At 42.2% G+C, this 14011-nt stretch overlaps 1 long non-coding RNA gene across 1 annotated transcript in view; it reads right to left on the reverse strand.

The window, feature by feature from the left end:
* Nucleotides 1–6753: 6753 nt before the first annotated feature.
* LOC122552766 (uncharacterized) overlaps nt 6754–14011 on the reverse strand; it is a 38583-nt gene continuing 31325 nt past the window's right edge. The window contains exon 4 of the long non-coding RNA XR_006312488.2: nt 6754–8971. This is a non-coding gene — a long non-coding RNA (uncharacterized LOC122552766). The remainder of the gene's footprint in view (nt 8972–14011) is intronic.

Genomic DNA, 14011 nt, shown 5'->3' on the forward strand with positions numbered 1-14011 from the left:
ACCCAATGCCATGTGTATGCACTGTTCCCCACCTTGCAGATGGTACAGTAGGCATCGGTGTAGACACCCATCCATTGGGCACAGTGTGTAGTTATGAACTATTGCCAATGGTTTGAAAATGTGCTGAATACCTACGTAGACAATTTCTCAAATGCGTGAAAGAAAGTTAACATCACGAACATTGATGGAGAAACTACAATTTACAGAAAAAAAATCTTCTTCACCAATACTAAAGTGTGCTTAATATATTTTGTTCTTTCTTTCCCTCCCACTGTGTCTCAACTTGCACTCTTTGCTTTCACATTTTGGATCGAGGGAGCCTACCCAGCTGTGGACCCCATGACCATAGAGCTTGGTGGGATGCCCTTGGTTCAGTCATGCCAAGAGGTTTCCAGCAAGAGGCAAAATGACTTTCCTCGACTTGAACTTTTAAAGGTCAAAGTGCAGCAAGCAAGATGGAGGTGGAAGGCACAGCCATCTGTACAATATCCTGAGAAGAAACTAATGGGGGGGGGGGGGGGTGTTGAGCCTGGCCTGTGTGTGGTTGAACCCTTGGCAAGGTGTCTCCTGATATCACTCTGTCTCCTTTTGAGGGAGGGCAACTAGACTGAGGCCAAGGTTCCCTGTGCTCCATCGCCATATCTTGAAGATCATTGAGTAGGATAATGGAGTGTTGGTGAGTGCACCTCTCCAGCAGATCCTGATGGCACTGGGCTTGGCCCTCCATGGAGGCAGCCAGTCAGGCATGTGATTCGCTGTACTGCTGCAGCGGCAGGGCAGCGAGAGCCGTTGCAATCCCATGTGCCTGTCTACCGCTGCTGAAGGTGGATGAAGTCTATGATAGCCAACACCATAGGGTCCTCTCCCTATCTGGACAGGCAGCTGGTCTGTGCCAGTCCTGTGAGTACCAGCAGCTTGCGCTGTTTCTTCCTCAGCCAGCTACAGAGCTGTCACAGAGTGAGGTGATCATCAGATTGTGTACCCACACTTGCCAAGGCTCATGTTCCTCCTGCCTGTGGGTATCTGAGCTGGCAGGGGCTGCAGAAAACAGCTTTAACAATGCTTCCTCCTGGGCCTCAGTATTTTCAGCCTTAGAGGTCCAGGAGGTGGTTGCTCCGCAGTCAGCTGCTCCTCCTCAGATATCAGGAGGTGGAGAATGCTGCCTGGCTTGCCATGTTCTTCCAGCCTCCTGCTTGCCTGTCATTGTGAAACCTGCAAGGCAAAAGAAAGAGAAAGCTTCCTGCTCTGTGGTTGGCAATGGTATATGCAATAACTGAGAGTGATAGCAGGTATAACAAGACATCCATGTCCTTCCATGTGAATAAGCACCATGGAAGGACATGGATATCTTGTTATACCTGCAGGCTCAGTTCTGGTATACTCCAGCCAGGGTGAAGTTTTCCTCCTCAGAGTGGATGAGGGCATGGATGTTAGGCATTCCCACATCCACACAGGCTTTCTCTGCCCTGTTATAGCCATAAAGATGTACAGCACGGAAACAGACCCTTCAGTCCAACCCGTGCATGCCAACCAGATATCCCCACCCAATCTAATCCCACCTGCCAGCACCCGGCCCATATCCCTCCAAAGCCTTCCTGTTATGGTCTGTCTTCTCCTGTAATGAGTGAAAGGGGAGGATTGAGTGAGATGACAGTAGGAGGCACAACTGTAAGTGCTGGTGCATGTTGGGAAAAAGTGATGAAGAGTTTGGAATGACCGAGGACACAGCAGGGAGGGCAGATAGGGTGGTGGGGTGGGAGGCCTAAGGGGAAGAGCGAGGGAGGGAATGTTTTGCTGGATGGTGAAGCATGAGCCTTAGTGGGAAGTGTGCACGCTGGTACTGATAGGTCAGGTTGGCAAGGGCTGGTGGTACAGACACTTCTGGTGGTCCTTCAGGAAGAGGGCACTTCTCTGTTGCACCACCCCTCCATCAGGACATCTAGGTTCTTGTCAGAGAAACGTGGTCCTTTTCTCCAAGATGTTCAGATTCCGTCCATTAACAAACAGGGCAACTTCAGAATGCTTGGGCTCATCCAAGTTTTGATAGCTGGATGCATGGATGCTGTGTAGTGATTGTAACAAGGTGAGCCAGGTGGACCTTGGAGAATATGAGTTCCCCGAGTGAGGCTGTTAATCTGGTTCAATCATGGAGCCCTGGCTGACAGATATAAACAGAAACATCAGAGGTTCTGTTCACTCTGAGAGCTGGCTCTGAGGAAGTTGGATCAGTATCAAGGACTTTACACATGTAGATAAAAAGTAACTTGGTGACAAGCTACTGGCCTCTGTGGAGTTATTTTATGCTTATCATTTGTTGGAAACCTACTTAATGATGAATTGTTGTTGGAATGGCACATGGAAAGATCGGGCAGAAATCGGATGAGAGATGCGATAGGGGCATGGTGGGTGATTAAATGACAAGCTCAGTAAGACAAGGGGAAAATAGCTTGCTTAGCCATGAAATGAGAAGCCCTCCAAAATATTCAATGCACCTCAGACTTAACCAAAGATTCAGCGCAATGAACCACTATATAAAAATTATTAGAAATACATGCCAGTAAAATAATTCAGATCGATGTGTGCAGATTCAGTGGCAGGCAGAGTTGCAACTTTGAATTGCACAACACATAGTCCTTACAGACATACCATAGGATCCCTACAATGTGGAAACAGGCAATTCAGCCCAATATGTCCATACCGACCCTCCAAAGAGTATCCCACCCAGACCTATCACCCAACCATCTCCCAAAACCCAGCATTCCCCATGTATAATGTACCCAACCCACACATCCCTGAACACTATAGGTAATTTAGCATGGCCAATCCACCTAATGTGCGCATCTTTGGACTGTGGGAGGAAACCGGAGCATCTTGCAGACATCTTTGCAGACACTGTGCAAATTATACACAGACAATCAGCCAAGGCTAGAATCAAACCTCGGTTCCTGGCACTGTGAGGCAGCAATGCTAACCACTGAGCACTGTGCCACCCAAATTATATTTTCTAAAAGAGAAAAAAAAACAAAATAAGGTGCAGCTGTGGATAGAAAGGTTTATTTTGAATCCATACGAGGTCTTCTTCTTCATCTTCTTCTGAAGAAAGCTCCTATTAGACTCAAATGCTAATTCTGTTGACCTCGGCCTCGATCCTGTCCGGAATTGTTGGGTTTCTGCTGTACTTTCTTTATTTTGTGTCAGATTTTCAGCACCTGCAGTATTTTGCTTTTATTTTGGAGACGTTAACACTTAAATGAGGAAACCCCAATCTCACCTTTATAGATTAGATCAATGCCAGCTGCATATGAATCAACAACTTCAAGAAAATAGATAGAATGCAAGTACTCATAAAAGCAACTTTGCTGTTAGTTGCATAGTGCCATCAGCAAAACCCCCCTGAGATATGGATTTCTGTGGCTCCAATGATGCTCTAGATGGGTTTTTTTATGCTGAAGAATGATCACTAGTTGTGTTTCTGTCAATGAACAAGGGACAGAATGGACCCTGGATCCTAAGAGATCCCATTCCAATTCTTATGTCAATGCTTCAATTCATTGCTCTAGCAGAAGGTGTTGTATTGCTTTCAGTAGTATAAGAGATTAAGATAGTCTTCTATCTATTTTGAGCTTGAATTTGAAGATCACAAGTCGCATTTCATGGAGTCAAGTTGTGGAAGCAGGCCATTTCAATGTGCAGGTTCAGTAGATTGGCCATGGTAAATTGTCTCATAGTAGCTAGGAGTATGCAGGCTAAGTGGACTGGCCATGGTAAATGCAGGATTACAGAGATGGGGTGTTGGGGTGGTGCTAGGTCTGGTTAGGATGCTCTTGGGAGGAGCCAAATGGCCTCTTTCTGCACTGTAGGGATTCTAACCAAAAATATTGTGCCAGATTTGCCAATTGTTTTCACCACTAGTATAGGAAATCCAATGAAAAGATACTCAGGATAAATTGAAGTTCCAGACTGATAACTTCAGATTAGAGAAACTTGTGCCAACTTGTCATGTAACAATGCCAACTTATCAGAGTGGAGTGAAACCATACTATAGTGTGAAATCATGGGCAAGCCAGCAACCAACATCAAGATCTCTCTGTGAAACCCCACAAGGATGGCTGAGGAGGCTGATGACCCTGAAGAATCTGTTGAGTACCTGCCTGTTTCCCTAACTAAAACTGTAAAAGCCAAGAGACACTTCAGGATTTCACAATCATAGAATCCTTACTGTGTGCAAAGAAGCCATTTGGCCCATCACATTTAGATTCATAGAGATGTACAGCACAAAAACAGACCTAGCATCCTACTCACACTTACCATGGCTAAACTACCCAGCCCACACATCCCTGGACACTATGGGCAATTTAGCATGGCCAATCCACCTAACCTGAACATCTTTGGACTGTGGGAAGAACCCAGAGCACCTGGAGAAAAGCCACGCAGACACTGGGAGAACATGCAGAATCTACACAGACAGAAAGTCAAGGCTGGAATCAAACTCAGGTCCCTGATGGTGTGAGGCAGCAGTGCTAACCACTTAGCCACCATGTACAATGCAGCATGAAAACATAGAGAAACCATTTGGCTGTATTGACAACATATCAGACAGCACACAAAGTGGGCAAAGAACGTTGAGCTTTTCCAGAGCAAACTCCCAAGATTTTTGAATGCCTTTTACTGCACAAGATCAGGCCTGTGAAAATTTTTTTAAAATAAAGATATTTTACACATATGTACTGTGTTATTGTGTTTTCATTTGCGTTTTTTTTTCACATGGTGCCTACTTGTAAGCAGAATAGGGACCCCTTTTGCGATCTCAAAACTTCATTGTACATGAATGCATGGCCGGGCCTTAATGACTCAATTTGTCACACAATTTTACTGCTTAGGCATATAGGTACGCACTGGGTCCAATGTCTCGGGGTTAGATTTTTTTCATTCATAAGAATAAATCTTGAATTAATACAGTAGAACAAATGGATTGAGAAATGCTGATTAATACTTGCTAACCGTGGCACACAATTCTTGTATCTTTCATAAACCCCGCCCTTAATCAGTTTGCAACAAGTTTATTCTTTGGCAACAAGTTTCAACGAAATGTATACTTTGAAAATGCACAGCTCTTTTGCTGTCTGAATGCCCCCAAATCTGTCCTATGCAAATTGGTGAGGCATTGAAATACATTTTAAGGAGAAGTAATGTAATCATTGAATTAGAATGCAACAGAAGTCCAACCACTGAAATCACTGCCAAATGTTAAAATTACAACAACTTAAATTAATCCAGCCTCAGGGGAGAGGACATTTCTCATTACACTACTATCATATTAATAAAGCTAAATTAAACTGTTTGTGGTAATAATTTAAATATTAAGTTGCCATGTTGATTTTGTACATATGGTCAAAATAATGAAGCCCAGCCAGCCAAACAGGCAGTGTGATAGTCCCCATTCTATTCATTATAACTGAAAGCAGCTATTCACCTCAAAGATTAACTGCACGCTGCTGCTCTGGTGTCAGTATTAAAGATGGCCCAGATAGAAAACTCTTTTGCCTCAGTCACCTCCATAATAAAACTAGCCTGTCCACCTTTTACATAAATGATTAGTAGTTTCCTGATAAATGCAGTGTTTTTGTCCAATCTGGACCAAATTTGAAGGCCACTCAATTCTCTTCAGTTCTGCATTCAAGGAACTTGGTGTGTCCTTGAATGTTGACAAAATAAAATTCAAATATTTCAACCCACACTTTGTCAGCCAAATATTCCACCTCCCATAAACACTGGAGGAGAAACCGTAGAATATTTTACACACTTCCCAAAGCTTGGCAGCCACCTCTCTCAAAAGGACGAGGAGATTCAGAACCAGATTAACCGTGCCAACTCAGCCTTCTACACTCTACGGCAGAGAGCATTTAACAAGTCAACAAAAGTCCTTGTGTAGAGAACAGTGTTGTTACAGTGTTGCAATGCAGCAAGATCTGGACTGTGTATCAGCAATGCAGGAGGCTGCTGGAGAAATTCCATCAGTAATGCCTCTGCCACATTGACTACATTCAAGAAGAAGACATTGAACAAACTTTAATGTCCTTTTTCAAGCCAGTTCCACAGGCATTTAGAAAACATTCAGGCAAAATCAGCTTCAGTGGAATGAACACTCTGTCTGGAAGGCTGAAAAATATTTCCTTGCCAGATCCTGTTTGCTTAATTCTCAAATGGCCAACGTTCCAGGGCAGTGCAAAGAAATACATTTAAAAACATTCTGAAGCTCTCCCTGAAGACTGGCAGAATTGAAATGAATGTTTGGGAGAAGCTTGCTATCAATTGTTCAGAATGGTGACAAGTTGTCCATCAAACCACTGCGCATCATGAGTCACAATGTCTTAAAATGAGGCAGCACAGTGCCAGGGATGAAAAAAAAGTGATCCCACCACCTTATGGGGCCTCATACACCCAAACGTCTGTGCATCAAGCACAAATGTGCTTATAGCATATCAATGCCTTTCTTGCAATGTGTTACCAAGACTTTTAATTTAAAATTAAAAGTTACAGCAAGACCACGATGCAAGTCATCAAAAAAGAGTTTCAACTAATGTGTCATGAACTTCAGTTACTAAAGATCAGAAATTGTGAAAAATCAGCTGATGCATTTATACACACTTTTATTTATACATGGGGAAATATTTTAATCAATTTACGTCAACGAAGTCCAGAGTGTATGAAGAGATTGAGAACTAATCTTATTCATTATTGTTCTCATGTAAACATGGCGTTCCCTGTAATAACATTTAAATAAATTTGCGCAAGTTAATCCAGCAATGGTTCTGCACAGATATCCTTTTGAAAGTTTCAGGATGTTAAGAACAAAACAACAGAGCAAAGGGGAAAAGTTCCATGTGTTGGGGGTTGTGGAGGGTGGGGGGAGCGTTAGGGGAGCAGTGTGATAAATTGTTATGTCAAACATGAACTTAAACCATATGTGTCCTAATCTTTCATCTGTCCATAGAGAATGTGTCTATGGGTTAAAATTACATGGTACTGATCGCAAGGTTCTTGAACACAGTTTACTGCTATCCAAGTTGTTCTTGTAAAAATAAAGCAGAAAATGTGAAAGCAAAGCACATGAAACTGCAACTTTATCAAATGGTCAACAAGGGAATAGCTTTAATGTTTAATGGGAAAATATAAATATAACAGTCAAAGCATATTAATTTATTTGGCACACTCAAAGTACATGTTCATAAATATTCATCTCACATTTGAATGTGGTTCTAAGGCAGTTTCTTATATCTGCGTGTGACCCAGTCAAAACATAGTGCAGACAGTGCTAGCACTGACAGACAACAATACATAACTGTGGGCGTTCTTTTACTAGAATAACCCAAACCTCTTGCATTGTTATCAAATTAATGCAACGTAATGATTTGCAGGGACTTTTCCGGCATTTATAATGACTTCACTGTTAGTTTGGACTAAATGTTCTTTGCAGTATGAGAACAATAAGATCATGAGTCACGTAGTTACTGTATTTTAGTTGCACAACGTGGTACGGTATGTCCTATTTCTGAACATCCACTTTATGCAGCATCTGGTTAAAATAGACAGCGCAATCAGATTTTATGAATGCTTCTAGTTTTGAGCCTAAACCAGACTCAGACTACTGCAGCAATATATTTGAAATAATGGTTAGCCTTCCCCTACAGGATACAAGCTTGCTGCTTTGTTTTTCTGTGATTTTCCTTTGTTTGGATAAAATGGAAACACATTTAAATATAATAAATAATATGTAAGTGTAATGGCTGACCTTGGTTGAGGTGAGGCCTAATGAATCCACAAATGCACTCCAACAGCAGGCCCCTAAACACTTCAGATATCTGGCTTGATGATGCTAGTTTGCATATCCACAGGGAAGACACATATCTTGAATGTTCTGTTTTAAGCATCTGCACATTCCAGCTTCTAAAATCATTGAACCCATGGAACATGCTAGGCAGAAGTCACCATCTTTCTCTCTTCCCTCAGCATTACTATTGATTTGATTTGATTGAATTTGATTTGATTTGATTTATTACTGTCATGTGTACCGAGGTACAGTGAAAAGTGTTGTCTTATGTGTTTTACAGGCAGACCATTCCATACAAGTGCATTAGGGTAACTATAGCTCCTATTCTGGTGATAAACGCCAATTTCCTTTTAAACAATAGCACTCAGAATAATCTTGATTTCACATGTCAATGAATGCCTAAGATTTGTATTGCATCCATTAGTTTTTGATGAATGGTATGACTGTAATTCAATAGGAGGTTTGAGATGTACACTTGCTCAGAATGATGTGAAGATGTGTTAGCAGTTCCACATTTTCCACAGGCCCAGCGACATGTGCTCTCTGTTTGCCTACATACGTGCACAAATTCAACTTCCAAAAACTAAATAGTGAGTGCTGGAGAAACTCAGCAGGTCTAGCAGCATTTGTCAAGGAAATACTAGAATTAATGTATCTAGTGCAGTGACCCTTTGTCGGGTCTGCTGTTTGTGCTTCTCCAGCACTCTCATGTTTTTGTTTCTGATTTCCGGTATCTGCAGTTTTTTGTGTTTATCCAAATTAGGGAGTTGCATTTGTATTGCTGGCAGAAAGCATTAATTAATCCAAAATGAAAATAAAATACTTCGCCAATCGATATAACATTGAAACCATGTGAAATATCTGATGAAAAATGACAGATAATCCTATTCTACGTAAGGACTCTCCATGTTGAGATTGACCAGTGATATCAATGCATCACATTTATGGCTCTAATACAATTTTATATAAAAGTAGGTCCTCAAGGACAGTATCAAGCCATTCAGACCACGCAGTCACGGCTACCATTCACATTCCACATGAGTCTCTTCGTAATCCGGCTCATCTAATCTCATCCTTGTAAGATATCCAAGCTGCTTCTTGCTATGCAATCAATTTCGAATCAAAGTATTTTGATAGAGTCTGTGAATGACAAAAGAGTTTACATTACCCGAAAAGTATTGTCCCAAGGATTGAAGAACCTCAATCTTATCCTGAATTTCACAGCACAACCTTTTAGAGTCATAGAGTCATAGAGATGTACAGCATGGAAACAGACCCTTCGGTCCAATCTGTCCATGCCAACCAGATATCCCAACCCAATCTAGTCTCACCCTCCAGCACTCAGCCCATATCCCTCCAAACCCTTCCTATGCATATACCCATCCAAATGCCTCTTAAATGTTGCAATTGTACCAGCCTCCACCACATCCTCTGGCAGCTCATTCCATACACGTACCACCCTCTGTGTGAAAACGTTGCCCCTTAGGTCCCTTTTATATCTTTCCCCTCTCACCCTAAACCCATGCCCTCTAGTTCGGGACTCCCCGACCCCATGGAAAAGACTTTGTCTATTTATCCTATCCATGCCCCTCATAATTTTGTAAACCTCTATCAGGTCACCCCTCAGCTTCATACGCTCCAGGGTAAACAGCCCCAGCCTGTTCAGCCTCTCCCTATAGCTCAGATCCTCCAACCCTGGCAACATCCTTGTAAATCTTTTCTGAACCCTTTCAAGTTTCACAACATCTTTCCAATAGGAAGGAGACCAGAATTGCACACAATATTCCAACAATGGCCTAACCAATGTCCTGTACAGCCGCAACATGACCTCCCAACTCCTGTACTCGATACTCTGACCAATAAAGAAAAGCATACCAAACGCCTTCTTCACTATCCTATCCACCTGCGACTCCACTTTCAAGGAGCTATGAACCTGCACTCCAAGGTCTCTTTGTTCAGCAACACTCCCTAGGACCTTACCATTAAGTCTATAAGTCCTGCTAAGATTTGCTTTCCCAAAATGCAGCACCTCGCATTTATCTGAATTAAACTCCATCTGCCACTTCTCAGCCCATTGGCCCATTTGGTCCAGATTCTGTTGTAATCTGAGGTAACCGTCCTTGCTGTCCACTACACCTCCAATTTTGGTGTCATCTGCAAACTTACTAACTGTACCTCTTATGCTCGTATCCAAATCATTTATGTAAATGACAAAAAGTAAAGGGCCCAACACCGATCCTTGTGGCACTCCACTGGTCTCAGGCCTCCAGTCTGAAAAACAACCCTCCACAACCATCCTCTGTCTTCTACCTTTGAGCTAGTTCTGTATCCAAATGACTAGTTCTCCCTATATTTCGTGAGATCTAACCTTGCTAATCAGTCTCCCATGGGGAACCTTGTTGTAGTGTGGTTGTATTGTGGCAGCTTTGTGATTGCTTCTCTTCAAATTGTCATGTCCCAGTCTACTACAGATTTCAGTCAGTACGTTTAAAAGTTGGACGTAACAGGTGATTAAAATGGCAGTGGGAACTATGTGATCTTTGGTATTTGAGCTACAGTCAGTACCAGGCCTCAAGTGAATACCTAATTAAACATGAACGTTCACAGCTGTCCAGGGAACCACACATATTTTTAAAAGACAAACCAACACAAAAGAATTATAGAAATTCCAGTTTGTAAATATCTCTCTGTCTCATTCTGAACAAAACGGAACATGAAAACTCAATTTGTGGCAGACAGAATTGAATAGATCCTATCGTATGCCACTGTCTTTTAATGACATATTCCCATTTAAACACTCTGAGTGAATCTAAAGGATGTTGAACAACAGAATATTGTGTCCATCACTACTTACTTTGAAATGACAATAGTCACATGAAGGCACAACCATATTTGATTTGTTTACGTAAAGGAACAAGTAGAAGCCGTTGGCGTTGGCTTCACCAGAAAGTTATTTAACCAACAGTTCAATGATCTCTGCAAGTCAGCAAACAGCCAAGCGACATACATTGAAAGTGGAAAATCCCAACAGAGACAAGGACCTGTTCAACCTCGAATTCATCCGAGAGCGAACCGCTTCCAGATTTGACTTCAGGAAACCTCACAGCCTGCTGAATACTCCTTTGGTTTACATGACCCTCACTTCAACTTTAGGTTATCACAACCATCCAAAAAATGATTGACCTACCATACGAGAAACCAGAGGTCATAAACCAGAAGTGAAATTAAGGATAATTTGTAAAGGTGGACTATCTTTAATTCTAATCAGACTTTGCAGTTGAGGGTGTCAGAATGAGAATGAGCGTGTGACACGTTGCTAAGTGGTTAGCACCGCTGCCTCATAGCGCCAGGGACCAGGCAACTGTCTGTGGGGATTTTGCACATTGTCCCCGTGTCTTCTCGGGTTTCCTGCAGGTGGTCCAAATTCCTCCCACAGTCCAAAGATATGCAGATTAGGTGGATTGGCCATGGGATATGCAGGCTAACAGGGATAGGTGAAAGGGGTTGATCTTGGTGGAATGCTTTTCGGAGGGTTGTTGTAGACTCAAGGAGCTGAATGGCCTGTTTCCACACTGTATATCTGATTTTGTTTTGGCTGATGATCTTCTTTATTTTAAAACTCATTCAAGATTGCTGCTCGAACTCTTTAAGAGGGATGTATCCAGCAAGGGTATGAAAACTCAGACTTCTTTCACACAATGCATACTGACCACAAACAGTAAGAGAACATTTAAATTCTGTCAGTGACAAAGTGTATTCTGGGTGAGATGGTCTCCAACTGCATTGAAATAAATAAAACAGATGCCTCTTATTTCTGTTAAAATATCACAAAACACCGAGTTATAGTCCAACCTGTATATTTGGAAGCACTAGCTTTCAGAGCGCTGCTCTTTCATAAGGTGATTGTCTTATTTCTGAAGTGCAAAAATGGTGCAGACAGTTTAGTAACAGGTATAGCGCACAACAGACCACTAGGAAATCTGGCAACCCAAAACTCATCTCTAAGGTACTAAACAAAATGCAACCTCATTCCCCCGTTGATGTCCTGTAGGATAAAATCAATATATGGACATATGAGAAAAAGTGCTTCAGACTTTAACATTGTTAGAACTTGTAGCATGTAGATTGCACTGAAATTGTACACTGTGATAAAGATGTGATAGCGGACAAATTACCTTAGATTAGTGGAAATACATTGGAGAAAAAAAATATATATATGCCACAATTTTCTCTCAGAAGCATCACAAATTGGTTAAAAAGTTTGTTTTATAAATAGCGACTCTTGTTTTGAAATGAATTGTAAAGGTTGTTTTATCCACAGTAAAGCATCACAGATATTCATGAGGTGAACAGCCAGTTAATCTGCTTTTGGCAAAGCTGTTTGAAGAAGGAATGTTGGCCAGGCATCTGGGAGAACTCTCTGCTCTTCTTCAAATAGGACCATGGAATTATTAATAGTCAAATGAACAGATGTCTTTAACTTAATGGTTCATCTGAAGAATACCACCAGGAACATTATTGCATTCCTTCAGTTAGGCACTGGAGTGTCAGCATATATTACTCAATCATAGAGCAGATTTTAAAGCTATAATCTACTGAGTGACACCTTAATATTACAGACTGTTCATTTTCATAGCTAATGTATTAAGAGCAGATGAAATTCTTTTTCCAAAATTTCATAATCTTAAGCGAAATATATTTTTAGTGTTTTATATTTCGTGCCTGGCATTTGTACCTATAGTTGCTACTTTTTGGAGAAATTGATTTCTTCAGATGTTTTCTATTTATGTATGCATACGATTCAAAAGTTACAACTATTTAATTGGAACACAATAAATACTGGGTCGAGAGTATGGTGCAGGAAAAGCACAGCAGGTCAGGCAGCATCCAAGGAGCAGGAGAATCGATGTTTCAGGCATTAGCCCTTCATCAGGAATGATGATGAAGGTAAGGGAGAAGGTGATAGGTCGGAGAGGAGGGTGGAGCAGATTGATGGGAAAGGTGATGGACAGGTGAGGAAGGCGGTGCCGAGTTGGAGGCTTGGGTGTGGGATAATGTGGGGGGAGGGGGAAATTAGGAAACTGGTGAAATCCATAAAGATCCTGTGTGGTTGCAGGGACTCAAGGCAGAATACGAGGTGTTCTTCCTCCAGGCATTGGGTGGTCAGGGTTTGGGGATGGAGGAGGCCCAGGACCTGCATGTCCTTGATGGAGTGGACGGGGGGAGTTGAAGTGTTCAGCCACAGGGTGGTGGGATTGGTGAGTGCGGGTGTCCCAGAGATGTTCTCTGAAACGATCAGAAAGGAGGCATCCTGTCTCCCCGATGTACAGGAGACCACACTGGATGCAAGGGATACAGTCGATGACAGTGGTGGAGGTACAGGTAAATTTCTGTTGGATGTGGGAGGATCATTTGGGGCCTTGTATGGAGGTGAGGGGAGTGGGCACAGGGATTGCACTTTCTGTAGTGGCAAGTAAAGATGCTGGGAGTGGGGTGTGTGCTGATTGGGGGGGGGCAGGTGCATGGATCTGATGAGGGAGTCACAGAGGGAATGGTCTCTCTGAAACTCTGCTAGGGGTGGGGACAGAAAAATATAACTGGTGAAGGAATATCTCATTCCTGATGAAGGGCTTATGCCCAAAACATCGATTCTCCTGTTCCTCGGATACTGCCTGACTTGCTGTGCTTTTCCAGCACCACACTCTCGACTCTGATCTCCAGCATCTGCAGTCCTCATTTTCTGCTACACAATAAATACTGACATATCCACAGAGGTGAACTTCACTGTACATATATGTAGTAAGATCAGATCTACATTTAGGTGAGTGAACACTAACTGGGCTTTATTCAATGTAAAGTTCCACACAGAGATGATCCCGTTGGTCTTTTTGCCCTCCTGATTTCGCTCTTAAGTATACTCCTTCTGCCCTTATACTCTTCTAGGAATTTGCACAATCCCAGTTGTCTGTACCCGATATATATCTCATTCCTTTTCTTGACCAGAGCCTCAATTTCTCCAATCTCCAGTATTCCATACACCTACCAGCCTTGCCTTTCACACTAACAGGTACATACTGTCTCTGAACTCTTGTTATCATTGTTATATTGAATAAAGCCAGTTAGTGTTCACTCACTTGAATATAGAGCTGATCTTGCTACAAATGTGTACAGAGCATTTGG

Source organism: Chiloscyllium plagiosum, unplaced genomic scaffold (assembly GCF_037043375.1).
Source record: "Chiloscyllium plagiosum isolate Xiang-an unplaced genomic scaffold, Cpla_swu_hap1 HiC_scaffold_10, whole genome shotgun sequence".
Lineage (NCBI taxonomy): Eukaryota > Metazoa > Chordata > Chondrichthyes > Orectolobiformes > Hemiscylliidae > Chiloscyllium > Chiloscyllium plagiosum.